Source organism: Bombina bombina, chromosome 1, assembly GCF_027579735.1.
Source record: "Bombina bombina isolate aBomBom1 chromosome 1, aBomBom1.pri, whole genome shotgun sequence".
Classification (NCBI taxonomy): Eukaryota; Metazoa; Chordata; class Amphibia; order Anura; family Bombinatoridae; genus Bombina; species Bombina bombina.
The window spans coordinates 518,003,882-518,019,095 of record NC_069499.1 but is presented as its reverse complement, the minus strand read 5'-3'; positions in this window follow the sequence as shown (position 1 = coordinate 518,019,095).

The window sequence follows — 15,214 nt, the reverse complement described above, 5'->3', positions numbered from 1 at the left end:
TAGGGGTTAATAAATATAATGTAGGTGGCGGTGGGCTCCGGGAGCGGCGGTTTAGGGGTTAAACAATTTAGTTGCAGCGGGGTACATGATCGGCAGGATAGGGGTTAATAACTTTATGTAGGTGGCGGCAGTATAGGGGGCGGCAGATTAGTGGTTAATAGGTATAATGTAGGTGGCAGCGGGGTCCGGGAGCGGCGGTTTAGGGGTTAATATATTTATTATAGTTGCGGCGGGGTCCGGGAGTGGCGGTTTAGGGGTTAATAAGTATAATGTAGGTGGCGGCGGTGTAGGGGGGGCAGATTAGGGGTGCTTAGACTCGGGGTACATGTTAGTGTGTTAGGTGTAGACTTTTTCCATAGAAATCAATGGGATATCAGGCAGCAGCGAACATGAGCTTTCGCTGCTGTCAGACTCCCATTGATTCCAATGGCATCCGCCGCCTCCAGGGTGGCGGATTGAAAACCAGGTACGCTGGGCTGGAAAAGTGGAGAACGTACCCTGTAGTTCTCTGATAACTTCCAAAAGTAGTCAGATTGTGCCGAACTTGCGTTCGGAACATCTGTAGTGACGTAAGCATCGATCTGTATCGGACTGAGTCCGGCGGATCGTATGTTACGTCACTAAATTCTACTTTTGCCAGTCTCTAGCCTTTGATAACTAAGGCGAATCAGGCTCGCCACAAATACGCTGCAGAATTCCAGCGTATTTGCAGTTGACAGCTTGATAAATAGAGGCCATACACTCTCATACATTACACATACACTCTCATACATTACACATACACTCTCATACAATACATATACACTCTCATACATTACACATACTCTCATACAACACACATTCACTCTCATACAGCACACATTCACTCTCATACAACACACACATGCGACCCAGTGAATATGGTGTTGCAAACCCATTAATGGGTCCCGACCCGTGGTTTGAAGAACCCTGGATTAGAGCATGTAATTTTTCCTCTATAATGGCCCTTTAATTAAGTTTCAGATTTTCATTAATGCAACCCTTTATTTTTTGTTCTTGTTTATTGTTCTTGATATAGACCCTAATTCTATTTACTCTAAAAACCCTGTTTTTGAGGAACAGAGTGTTGATCTGATCCTTAATTCTTTTCTCCTTTTATTGGTTAATGTTTGTTTTATAGACATGTAGAGATAGGCATCATATTTGGTGTCCTCCTCATTTAGGAAGCATAAACACCCTATTCATTTAGAAAGTTCCGTGTTGCCTTTCCTGTTTGGCACTTGCTATCCTTCCATAATACATAATAATATTGTTAAAGGTCAGGTATTTATAGGGACAGTAAACATCTTGAGATTTTTATATAAAGGGGTAGATTACAAGAGGATCGCTAAATTATCGTGCTCCCGCAAACGAGCAAATTTGCCCGTTTGCGGGAGCGCGATAATTAACCTGCATTTACAAGTGGCTGGTTACTGCTACTGTGAACTCGCGGTAACAATTAGTGCTCTGAAAATTAACCAAAGATCAGGAGGCCTATTTATGAAATGTCTGTCGGACCTGATCCGACAGTGCTAACAGATCCGACAGACATCGCTGTATGCGGAGAACAATACGCTCTCCGTAGTCAGCATTGCACCAGCAGCTGTTGTGAGCTGCTGGTGCAACGCCTCCCCCTGCAGACTCGCGGTCAATCGGCCGCCAGCAGGGTGGTGTCAATCAACCCGTCCGTACTCATCAGAGCAGGCGGACAGGGTTATGGAGCAGCGGTCTTTAGAAACACAGGCCCTCAAGCTCCGTACGGAGCTTGATAGGCCCCTAAATCTCTTGTTACTTTTCTAAAAGTGCCCCAAATGCCCTCAAAATAGAGGGCATTGTATTTTTTTTATTTTAAAAAATCTAGCATTTTTTAAAAATAAAAAATAACTTCACTAGGCAGTTTTGGAGCTTTAAAGTTTGCAGCAGTGGGGGGGAAAAGTGCCTTTACATTGTGGTCTATGGGAACTGTGTGTTCTCATAGACTGCAATGTAAATTTATACAGTATATATATATATATATATATATATATGTATATGCTTATATACATAAATATTTATGTGTTAATATGTTTATGTACACATATTAACACATAAATATATATGTACTGTATATATTCATATACATATATATATATATAAAAAAAATGCAGCCCATCGCTGTGCTACCTCCTTCGCTACACGAGGTTCTGATGCCGTCAATGAAGGCATCAGAACGGGGCTCCTATAGGAGCCTATGGAAGCGCGCTCTCATGAGTGCAATGCTTACTAGTAATGGGAATGCGAGATTGCGTTCGTATTGCGATTAACTTGTAATAGCAGCACACTTTTTGTACGCTGGTATGACAAAATGGAGCGCTAATATCGCGTGCATGCATGCGATATTTAGTGCTCCACTTTTAATCTGGCCCAAAATGTTATGCATAACAAAAAATAATTTTTGCTCCGATTTTTTGCTGCTCAGTGGGGTTTCCAGTTATTGGTCAGGCCCTTTATTATAATTTACTTTAATTTTACCAATATATACATGGGAGAGAGCATAGTTTTCAGTGTTAGATCTATAGAGCTATCTATAGCTCTACCTATATAAAATATATGACAAAACAGCTTTTATAAAATATTTTATTGTATTAAAAAAAGCCTTTTTGTAAAGATTTCTTGCTGTCCAGTGAGACGCCCGCTGACACAGATGTTTACATTTTTTTTCATCCAGTAATTGAGCTCCCCACTAGGAAAAGCATAAAATCTTTTTTTGTATTTGTTTTTTTGTAAAATGTAATTAACTATTTTAGGACTTTTATTATAGTTTATTTTAATTATACTAATACATACAGGGAGAGAGATCAGGGGCGCGATCCGATATAGATCGCAGTTTGCGGCGCAAGCGAGGGAACCCACGTCGCCCGCAGTTTCAGCTCGCAACTCGAGCCATCCAATATGCGGCGCCGTCACTTGCTAAAGTGGCGCAAGTCTCACAAACCAGCGATGTCCAGAAATCTGCGTAAGTACAGATTTTTGGAGTCGCCAGTGACTTGCGCCACGTTAGAAACTGCCGGCGCCTATAAAACCTGACTAAAGTCTAAATCACCCGCACTGTCTAACACGCCTCCCTAACATAGCCCGACACGTCTAACACGCCTCCCTAACATAGCCCGACACGTCTAACCCTCTATCCGCTATCCCCCCTCACTATCCTAACAATAAAAAAGCTATTAACCCCTAAACCGCCGCTCCCGTACCCCGCCGCAACCTAATAAAGTTATTAACCCCTAAACCGTCGCTCCCGTACCCCGCCGCCAGCTATATTATATCTATAACCCCCTAAAGTGAGCCCCTAACACCGCCGCCATCTATATTAAAATTATTAACCCCTAATGTAAGCCCCTAACACCGCCGCCATCTCTATTAAAATGATTAACCCCTAATTTAATCTACCTACCCCGCCGCCAGCTATATTATCTATATTAACCCTAAGTATATTATAGTTAATATAGGTATTACATTATATATATTAACTATATTAACCCTAATTATATTAGGGTTAATATAGTTAATATAGTTACTATAGTATTTATATTAACTATATTAACTCTATCTAACCCTAACACCCCTAACTAAATTTATATTAAATTAATCTAATTCATTTATAAACTAAAATATTCCTATTTAAATCTTAATACTTACCTATAAAATAAACCCTAAGATAGCTACAATATAATTAATAATTACATTGTAGCTATGTTAGGGTTAATATTTATTTTACAGGTAAATTGTTAATTATTTTAACTATGTATAATAGCTATTAAATAGTTATTAACTATTTAATATCTACCTAGTTAAAATAATTACCCAATTACCTGTAAAATAAATCCTAACTTAAGTTACAAATACACCTACACTATCAATAAATTAAATAAACTACAAACATCTATCTAAAAATACAATTAAATTAACTAAACTAAATTACAAAAAAAAACAAACACTAAATTATAAAAAATAAAAAAAAGATTACAAGATTTTTAAGCTAATTACACCTATTCTAAGCCCCCTAATAAAATAATAAACCCCCAAAATTAAAAAAATTCCCTGCCCTATTCTAAATTAAAAAAATGTCAAAGCTCTTTACCTTACCAGCCCTTAAAAGGGCCTTTTGTGGGGCATGCCCCAAAGAATTCAGCTCTTTTGCATACAAATACAATACCCCCCCCCCATTACAACCCACCACCCACATACCCCTATTCTAAAACCACCCAAACCCCCCTTAAAAAAGCCTAACACTACCCCCCTGAAGATCTCCCTACCTTGTCTTCACCACACCGGGCCGAACTCCTGATCCGATCCGGGCGATGTCTTCCTCCAAGCGGCAAAGAAGAATTCTTCCTCCGGCGATGTCTTCCTCCAAGCGGCAAAGAAGAATTCTTCCTCCGGCGACGTCTTCCTCCAAGCGGCAGCAAAGTCTTCATTCTTCCGGCGGCATCTTCAATCTTCTTTCTTCGCTCCGCCGCCGCGGAGCATCCATCCCGGCCAACGACTGAACGACGAATGAGGTACCTTTAAATGACGTCATCCAAGATGGCGTCCGCCGAATTCCGATTGGCTGATAGGATTCTATCAGCCAATCGGAATTAAGTTAGAAAAATCTGATTGGCTGATTGAATCAGCTAATCAGATTCAAGTTCAATCCGATTGGCTGATCCAATCAGCCAATCAGATTGAGCTTGCATTCTATTGGCTGTTCCGATCAGCCAATAGAATGCGAGCTCAATCTGATTGGATCAGCCAATCGGATTGAACTTGAATCTGATTGGCTGATTCAATCAGCCAATCAGATTTTTCTAGCTTAATTCCGATTGGCTGATAGAATCCTATCAGCCAATCGGAATTCAGCGGACGCCATCTTGGATGACGTCATTTAAAGGTACCTCATTCGTCGTTCAGTCGTTGGCCGGGATGGATGCTCCGCGGCGGCGGAGCGAAGAAAGAAGATTGAAGATGCCGCCGGAAGAATGAAGACTTTGCTGCCGCTTGGAGGAAGACGTCGCCGGAGGAAGAATTCTTCTTTGCCGCTTGGAGGAAGACATCGCCGGAGGAAGAATTCTTCTTTGCCGCTTGGAGGAAGACATCGCCCGGATCGGATCAGGAGTTCGGCCCGGTGTGGTGAAGACAAGGTAGGGAGATCTTCAGGGGGGTAGTGTTAGGCTTTTTTAAGGGGGGTTTGGGTGGTTTTAGAATAGGGGTATGTGGGTGGTGGGTTGTAATGGGGGGGGGGTATTGTATTTGTATGCAAAAGAGCTGAATTCTTTGGGGCATGCCCCACAAAAGGCCCTTTTAAGGGCTGGTAAGGTATAGAGCTTTGAAATTTTTTTAATTTAGAATAGGGCAGGGAATTTTTTTTATTTTGGGGGTTTATTATTTTATTAGGGGGCTTAGAATATGTGTAATTAGCTTAAAAATCTTGTAATCTTTTTTTTATTTTTTGTAATTTAGTGTTTGTTTTTTTTTGTAATTTAGTTTAGTTAATTTAATTGTATTTTTAGATAGATGTTTGTAGTTTATTTAATTTATTGATAGTGTAGGTGTATTTGTAACTTAGGTTAGGATTTATTTTACAGGTAATTGGGTAATTATTTTAACTAGGTAGATATTAAATAGTTAATAACTATTTAATAGCTATTATACCTAGTTAAAATAATTAACAATTTACCTGTAAAATAAATATTAACCCTAACATAGCTACAATGTAATTATTAATTATATTGTAGCTATCTTAGGGTTTATTTTATAGGTAAGTATTTAGATTTAAATAGGAATATTTTAGTTTATAAATGAATTAGATTAATTTAATATAAATTTAGTTAGGGGTGTTAGGGTTAGATAGAGTTAATATAGTTAATATAAATACTATAGTAACTATATTAACTATATTAACCCTAATATAATTAAGGTTAATATAGTTAATATATATAATGTAATACCTATATTAACTATAATATACTTAGGGTTAATATAGATAATATAGCTGGCGGCGGGGTAGGTAGATTAAATTAGGGGTTAATCATTTTAATAGAGATGGCGGCGGTGTAAGGGGCTTACATTAGGGGTTAATAATATTAATATAGCTGGCGGCGGTATAGGGGGATTAGATTAGGGGTTAATAATTTTTATATAGGTGGCGGCGGTGTAAGGGGTCAGATTAGGGGATAGATAAGGTAGATGACAGCGGTGTAAGGGGTTCTAATTTGGGGATAGATAAGGTAGATGGCGGCGGTTTTAGGGGCTCACAGTAGGGGGTTAGTTTATGTAGATGGCGGCGGGGTCCGGGAGCGGCGGTTTAGGGGTTAATTACTTTATTAGGGATTTCGGGGGGGGGGATCGCGGTTGACAGGTAGATAGACATTGCGCATGCGTTAGGTGTTAGGTTTATTTTAGCAGCCAGTTTAGGGAGTTACGGGGCTCCAATAGTCAGCGTAAGGCTTCTTACGGCTGCTTTTTGTGGCGAGGTGAAAATGGAGTAAGTTTTCTCCATTTTCGCCACGTAAATCCTTACGCTGCATATTGGATACCAAACTGCGCTGGTTTGGTATACCTGCCTATGGCCCAAAAAACTACGGGCGACGGCAGAAATATACGCGCGTAACTTCTAGGTTACGCCGTATATGTGATACCAAACCAGCGTAAATATAAGATTTTTATCGGATGGACCCCCAGAGATCTGGTCTGTTGGTTTTCCTTGCAACAAGAAAAATGGCATAAAAAAGTTTTAGTTCTGAGGAAGTATATTATTTTCTTAATAAATCGGATTCAGATATTAAAGTGAATGTCAATTTTAATGCTAAAGTGCCCGGTTTTTAAAAATTCGATTAGAAACAGGGGCAGTTTAATTCATCAAAATTTACATTTCACTCCTGTTGTGAAAAAATCTTACCTTTTAAACTTGACAGCCGTTCCAGCTTCCGCCACCCGTCGCAAAGCCTCTTCCTGGGTCTAAAATGAGGGATCCGACTTACTCCAATCACGGCGTTGAATCAGACACTGATTCCCCCGGGGGTTGATGCCGTGATTGGAGGATGACCTAGCCATCATTTCTGACATCAGAAATGGCTTGCAACGACTGGAGGAAGCTGGAGATGCTGTCAAGATTATAGGTAAGTTTTTTTTTTTCACAACAGGAGTGAAATGTAAATTTTGATGAATTAAAGTGCCCCTGCTTTTAATCAAATTTTTTAAAACTGGGCACTTTAGCATAAAAATTCACATTCACTTTAACCCCTCTGAATCTGAATACCAGCCTAACCCAGACAGTGAGCAAAGCAAAATTAAAGAGAAACCCCAAAATAATCCTCACTGCGCCCCCCAAACTGTTGTTGCTGCCCTATCTTGGAAGCCTGAGTAGGATTATTCAGTCTTCCTTTTTTTTCCACAGGTCCATGTGAGGGAGGAGGCCCTCTCAAACCAGGTGAGCTGCCCTGCTGCCGGGCAGATGTAAATTCAGGTAAGTGCCAAATTTTAATTTCTGGGGACTCAGGAATACATGGCACTTTACCAGTTAAGTGGGACATGGAATACCAGTAATCCTATTTAGGGTTAATAGGATTGAGGTAGGCAGTGGATGCAGGCACTGGGGACTATTTTATTTTATTGTGGCTCAGTTTTTAATCCGGGTAAATGTGTGTACCATTTTATAAACATACAAGCAAGCAGGTGTTTTACATTATGGAGAACATGATGATATATCAGATAGCTCTCCGGTGCGAGAAGTTCGGCTTTACAGTAACGTCGGCTGGGTTGCTGTTTGGGTACGCCCACAATTAGGAAGGCGGGCTTTTCTGAGACGGCAAATTAGTTTGCGCGCCTTCCGGTTTCTCTTCTTTGGGAGTTCCGGATCAGAGTAACATTGCAGCACCGCTGAGATCGCCTGTGTGTTTGTGATTGTGGATCTGTGAAAATAAAGATTACGTTTAAAATTTAAAGTGACAGTGTTTTTGAGAAAATTTTTTGAAGTAAATTAAAGCAGTTTTTTCTTTAATTTGTTGGGTTATTGGGTAAGATGGACCAAGAGGCCCTGCAAAATGTTACATGTAGCTTATGTTTTGATTCCAATGTGGAACCACCAATCCTTTTGTCCCTCATGTATTGAAAGAACATTACATTACAGGGATAAACCTTTTGATTCTGAGCCACCATTAACTAAGGCGGATTCTGTTCAGGGGTTTCCTGTTCAAGAGATGCCACAGCTTTCTCCTCAAGTGTCCCAAACATTATCGTCCACACATGCAGTGCCCTGCACTTCCTCTCACACTCCAGTTGCAGTTACTTTGCAAGACATTGCTACCCACATACCTTCTGCGGTAACTGATGCGCTTTCTGCTTTTCCCATGCTGCAGCGAAAGCAGAAGAGGAAATCTAAGGAATCGGTGAGTAAGGTTTCTGACACAGTCATGGCTATTTCGAATGTTCCCTCCCAGAAGTCTGAGGAGGAAGATACTTCAGTAGCATCCGAGGGTGAAATCTTAGACTCAGACAGTGTAATTACTTCTTCTGATGCTGAAGTTGTATCCTTCAGGTTTAAAGTGAAAGTAAAGTTAAAGTCATTGTTCGTTTGCAATGCAATGTATATGAAAAATAAAGTGTACTTTCATTCATAATTTTTTTAAAAATCATTGCTTACATTTGTTATTTACTTATTTTGTCTTCCGTAGACTACCATCGTTCCTCCACCTGCATTAAAAAAAAATTCAGATAATTGTGACGATTTCATCCGTATCTAACAGATTGGTTACCCCATTGTCGTCTAAATCGCCATGATACACTCCCACTTGTTCTATTGTGCATGCGTTAAATCATAAACTGGATGTCACTAAACTAGCGCGTTCACAAAAGCCGCATGCACAGTTGCAAAGGGAATGCTTTTCAGGATGATCTCCGCTAAGTGACTAAACAATGAATCAACTGATTCATTGCTAGTATGTATCTAAGCGGAGATCGTAAGCTAGCGCATGCGCAGAGATTTGCAAATCGAGAATGTGCACGCTTCCATACGCAAACGGCAGGTGGGACCACAGAAATAATTTCAATATAGAAAGCCGGAAGAAAGCGAGGGGGAGGAAGAGGGAGAAAAAAACGGTGATCGTAAATATAAAATTTATCTTATTTCTGATATTTTTTTAAACAAAATAAGTTATCGACTACAAAGTTTATCAGTATATTAGACTAAAATCGGGGAAAAAAAAGATTTGCAAGGCTGCAACTTGGTCCTCTCTACACACTTTTTCAAAATTTTATAAATTTGATAATTTTGCCTCGGCTGAGGCTTCTTTTGGGAGAAAGGTTCTTCAAGCAGTGGTGCCTTCTGTTTAGGTTCCCTGTCTTGTTCCTCCCTTATCATCTGTGCTTGGGTATTGATTCCCAATAGTAATTACTGATGATCCTTGGACTCACCGTGTCATTAGAAAGAAAACAAAATGTATGCTTACCTGATAAATTTATTTCTTTTTTTGACACAGTGAGTCCCTGGCCCGCCCTGTATTTTCAGACAGGTTTTTTTCGTCATATAATCCTCAGGCACCTCTGCACCTTGTGTTGCTTCCTTTCTCTCCTTTTCCTTTGGTCGAATGACTGGGGGTTGTGGGAAGGGAAGTTATATTTAGCAACTTTGCTGTGGTGCTCTTTGCCTCCTCCTGCTGGCCAGGAGTGATATTCCTAATAGTTATTACTGATGATCCATGGACTCACCGTGTCAAGAAAGAAAGAAATTTATCATGTAAGCATAAATTTTGTTTTTGTGAAGTCTACTCGTATACATATAAATGTCGATAATTTTCACCCCAGCAGATTTTTCACCCGAATTTACAAACAAATATTTATGCACATCAATGATTGGCTCAAAAATCCCACAACCATGTAGATTGGACCTCAGCAACTGCTACAGAACTAAAATAAATTTGGGGATTGTACGTAAGTCATCAATAAAATCCTATTGGTCTTCCCACCCTGTATATTCAACTCTTCACAGAAGTAATGTCTAGAAAACAATATGAATTCAGTTATCTACATTTTAGTGATAACTCACAGTCCTTACCGTTAAACCATCCAAATTATGATATATATACTCAGGCCCCTAATTGAACATTTGGATAAATTATTTTCAGAAATGTATACCCCATCTAAGGATATATGTATTGTTGAGTCTCTGGTGCTATTCAAAGGCATGCTCCTTTTAAAGCAATATATCCCTTCCAAAAGAGCATGTTATAGCATTACGTTTTATAAAATGTGTGAGAGTGTCACAGGGTACATCCACAGTTTCAGGAGTTATGAATGGAAAGAATGGAAACTGGATCCTCCTGGCCATCTTATCTAAGTGTAAGTAAGAAAATTGTCTGTTACCTCGTTCAGCCTTTATTAGACTATGGGAACCATCTGTATGTTGACAGAATCCCACTCTTTAAAGTATTATACTGCTGTGACAATCCTGTAGAACAATAAAAAAATACAAAAAGGTTTGCCACAACAGCTAATCTACAAAAAGCTAAAGGCTGCGGAATCGGTAGCTTTATGGAGTGAAGAACTTTTAGCAGTAAAGTTTAGTGACATAAAAGATGTGTAAATATTGTAGATAGGAAAACCTAGCGCCAGGGAAATGGTACCTAAGGCTCCGAACAAATGGTACCTAGCTTACCAATAAAAGTACAGAAGTTGGATAATAGTTTGCAGAGCGCCTAACCAGATGGAGGCTAAGGTACTAAAAGATAGCAGATATTATTGGTTATATTATGTGTTAAACCTTTGTATTTATTCCAACAATACAATTTAAAACAATATAAAGCAATATATAGAAGAACATGGATCCATGCACATAAGACCAAAATGAAATAAAATCAAACTTCTAAAACCATGAATTCAGTTTAAAAGCAGCTCTGAGGACTGATGCGGTATGCTCCTAACACGGTTATTTATACCCTTTGGTTATGTAAAGTGTAATTATATATGAGTGTCCAAATGTGTCCAAAAGTTAAATTTTGACCAATGACTCCTAGTGATGACCTCAAAAAGTACAAAAAAAAGTCCAAATAGTGAAAAAGTGTGTACACAAAAATGAAATAAAATATAGTATAACATTTTGTATATATAGAAAAATCCAGAAAAAAATAAGTAAAAATGAATTAAAAAATGGGAAAAATTAATAAAAAGTGAGGCAAACCTGTAGTACTGGTGGTGAGAATCCATCTGTATCTTCAGTGTTCCTGAAGTCTGGGAAAGTCCCTTGTGAATCCTTCTGTGAAAAATAAACTACAATAGTGTAGATTGCTTTTAAAATTAAATAGACATTAAAATAAGGTTTACCAGTTTGAAGTCAACGCGTTTCGGCCTTTAATACAGGCCTTTTTCAAGACTAAAAACTATGCTACTGGTAGCCTTATATACCTTTATTGCAGTGTTTGGGCGCCAAGTTTGAAACCGGAAGTACCGTTTTCGATTTTCCTAATTTTCTTCATAGTCAATATTAAATTATTTAAAATTATTTCTTATTGTATGACATAGAAATATTTATCTTTATACTTTTCTCTAAATACCTGTATTTCTTGTGCGTTAAACTATATTCGATTTCTCCCGACAATCCTTAGTTTTGATTGGTTGTGACGTCACATCCATATCGATCTATATATTCAATTGTGGAATTTATTATGATATATTTAAATATATAGTCTGAATCAGTCCCTCTTATTTTGGTAACATTTTTATGTTCATAACATACTATTATCGATTCTTTATAACACACCGGTATCAATCTTTTGTGTTGCCGATTTTCCACAGGTTTCATTGGATGTGACGTCACTTCCGCTGTCTCTGTCATTGTAACAGTTTTAATGTGTATATATTGTCAACAATACACTAGGGCAGTGCTTTCCAAACTGTGTGTCGGGACACACTAGTGTGTCGGCAGCAGTGTGTAGGTGTGTCCCTGCTTCAGCACAAATTTTTTTAAATTTAATTTAAATTTTTTTTTTTTTTTGTTTCTGACTTTCCGCCTGCCTGCTACGCATATCACATGGTTCACATGTGACTGATACCTAGGGGGTCACAGATCATCTTAACCTATTGGTGCAGCTCAGTGGGAACTGAAACAATTCTGATTGGCGGCTTTGGCGGCACATTGATTCCTGACTGCACGTGTATTCTCCTTAATTGGCATGTGATTGCACGTGTAGTCAGTGAGTGCGACAGCAGTGTTTTTGCAGCACAGGCAGTAGTCAATCGGACTCACCGTGCTCTGAGGGTAGCAACTTAAACGCTGAGCTTAAGTCAGAAGTCAAAGGGTTGTTTTTTGCAGCTAGTTTCCAGTAGTGCATTGCTGCTCCTGCTCTTGATATATGGATAGGAAGGGGAAGCTTAAAAGTGCTTCATGAAAATGCAAGTGTCTAATATTCCACCAAATATTCAGAAATTGTGTTCATCCCATCAACCTCATGCATCCCATTAAAATAATAAGTAGCTATTGGTGGTGTTAAACTTTTTTTTAATTCTTGCACATACATACGGTTACTTGTAAATACATTTCGTTATTATACTATTTATGTATGTGTCCGTATCTCTTAAAACAATTTAGTTTAACCTCCTGTTTGCCAGTACAACTGAATTACTGTGTGGCAAAATTTTGTAGGTCTAATAAGTGTGTCGCCAACATGAAAAGTTTGGAAAGCTCTGCACTAGGGGGCCGAATTATCAAGCTCCGAATATAGCTTGATGCCCCTGTTTAGGCGCGAGCCTTTAGGCTAACTTGATATAGAAGTTATGAGGCAGCGGTCTAAAGACCGCTGCTCCATAACTTGTCCGCATGCTCTGAGGCCTCGGACATCAATCCGCCTGATCCTATACGATCGGGCTGACTGACACCCCTTGCTAGCGGGCGATTGGCCGTGACTCTTCAGGGTGCAGTATTGCACAAGCAGTTCACAAGAACTGCTTGTGTAATGATAAATGCCGACAGCGTATGCCGCCTGCATTTATCGATGTGCGGCGGACATGATACGCTACATTGTATCATGTCCGCTCGCACATTAATAAATTGGCCTCTATAAGGGTACCAGGGACATTTCTGCAAGAGGTGGACAGGCCAGGCAGCAAAAATCAGTTTCAATAATAAACTATAATAAGTACATGGGTGGAGTAGACCTTTCAAACAAAATAAATTAAGCCATACTTTGCTGCAAGGAAAACCAAAATATGGTACAAAAAAATGCAATTCAATTGATTCAAATGGCACCTTTTTATTCATTTGTACTGTACAGATCAGCAGCAAGCTTTCATTTTTAAATTACCAGTTAGAAGTGTTAACCAAACTTTGCTTTGAAAATGCAGAAACTCCCCAAAATGTACAATGTGAGGACAGTGTGAGACTCTCAGGCAGATATTTTCCCAGGTCTCTTCCCCCTCCAGCAAATAAGAGATGGTCCCAGAAACGCTATGGTGTCTGTTACAAAAGGGGAGTTGGAAACAATTTTCAGTCAACTAGTGATAAATGGCATTTAGAAAATATTTGAGTTCTATGCTGTGTACAAGTAATTTAAGTGACAATTTTATTTTATAATAAAGGTCATCGAAGTCTTTGCGCAAACACATCTAAAAATCCCCTTTCAGGACTGTGATTCACAACTGCAATTAGTGGCCTTCTAATCACCAAAACTGCCACCTCTTCGAATGAAATATACCAAAATGGGCCTACATCAATATCTTGGGTTGTCTACTCTTAAAATATATAGTTTATTTGGGCAGTTATGCAATAACAAATAAGCCATTACCTATTTGCCTGAACATATCTAAAAAAAAACCTTTCAGAACTGTGATAGACCGCTTCAATTAGCAGCCTTTTAATTATCAAAACAAATGACAAGCCCATACATGTTTGCTATTTCTGAACAACGGGGATTCCAGGAAAGCTTTTGCAAGCATTTCTCTTATGATTGCACAAGTTGTGCATAAATAATTTTAGTAAAAAAAACAAAGTTTGTGAAAGAGTTAACCCCCCTAAATGATTGCAATTGGCATTTATCTGATTGCCAGCTCCTGGCATGAAACATACCAAAATGAGCTTATATCAATTTCTTGGGTTGTCTTCTCTTATAACATATATAGTTTATTTCGGCAGTTGTGGAATAATAAATAAGTTAACCCTTTACCTGAAAGTATCTAAAAATCCCCTTTCAGAACTGTGATTCACAGCTGCAATAAGCAGCCTTCTAATTACTAAAGCCAATGACAAGCCCATACATATCTGCTATTTCTGAACAAAGGGGATCCCGTGGATGCTTTTGCAAGCATTTGTCTTATGATTGCACAAGTTGTGTGTAAATAATTTCAGGAAGAAACAGGGTTTGTGAAAAGTTAATGATTTGTTCTTATAGATCACATGTAGCCCACATCTGACTACCAACTGGTCACATGAAATATGTCAAAATTAGCCTAGATGAAGTCTACTTTATATGAATATATATATATATATATATATATATATATATATATATATATAGTTTTGGGGGTCAATTTGAGAATTCCAGCCATTATTCAATTACAAATGGGCCCTGCACCCTATCCTATAGCGTATCTAAAAATCCTCTTTAAGAAGTGTGGTGTGCAGGTGCAATTAGCAGCCTTCTAATCACTAAAAGCAATGGTAAAGACCCTAAAGGGCCAATTTATCAAGCTTCCCTGTCTAAAGACCGCTGCTCCATAACTTGTCCGTCTGCTCTGAGGCCGCTGACAGAAATCAACCTAATCGAATAGGATCAGGTTGATTGACAGCCCCTGCTAGCAGCCGATTGGCCACGAATCTGCAAGGAGCAGCATTGCACCAGCAGTTCACAAATACTGCTGGTGCAATAATAAATGCCGACAGCGTATGTTGTCGGCATTTATCAATGTGCAGCGGACATGATACACGCTACATTGTATCATGTCTGCTCGCACTATGATAAATATACCCCTAAATGTCTGTTAAAGGGACATGAAACCCAAATTTTTTCTTTCATGATTTAGAAAAAGCATATAATTTTAAACAACTTTCTAATTTACTTCTATTAACTATTTTGCTTCATTCTCTTGATATTCTTTGCTGAAAAGCATATCTAGATATGCTTAGTAGCTGCTGATTGGTAGCTGCATATAGATGCCTCCTCTGATTGATTCACTGTGTGCATTGCTATTT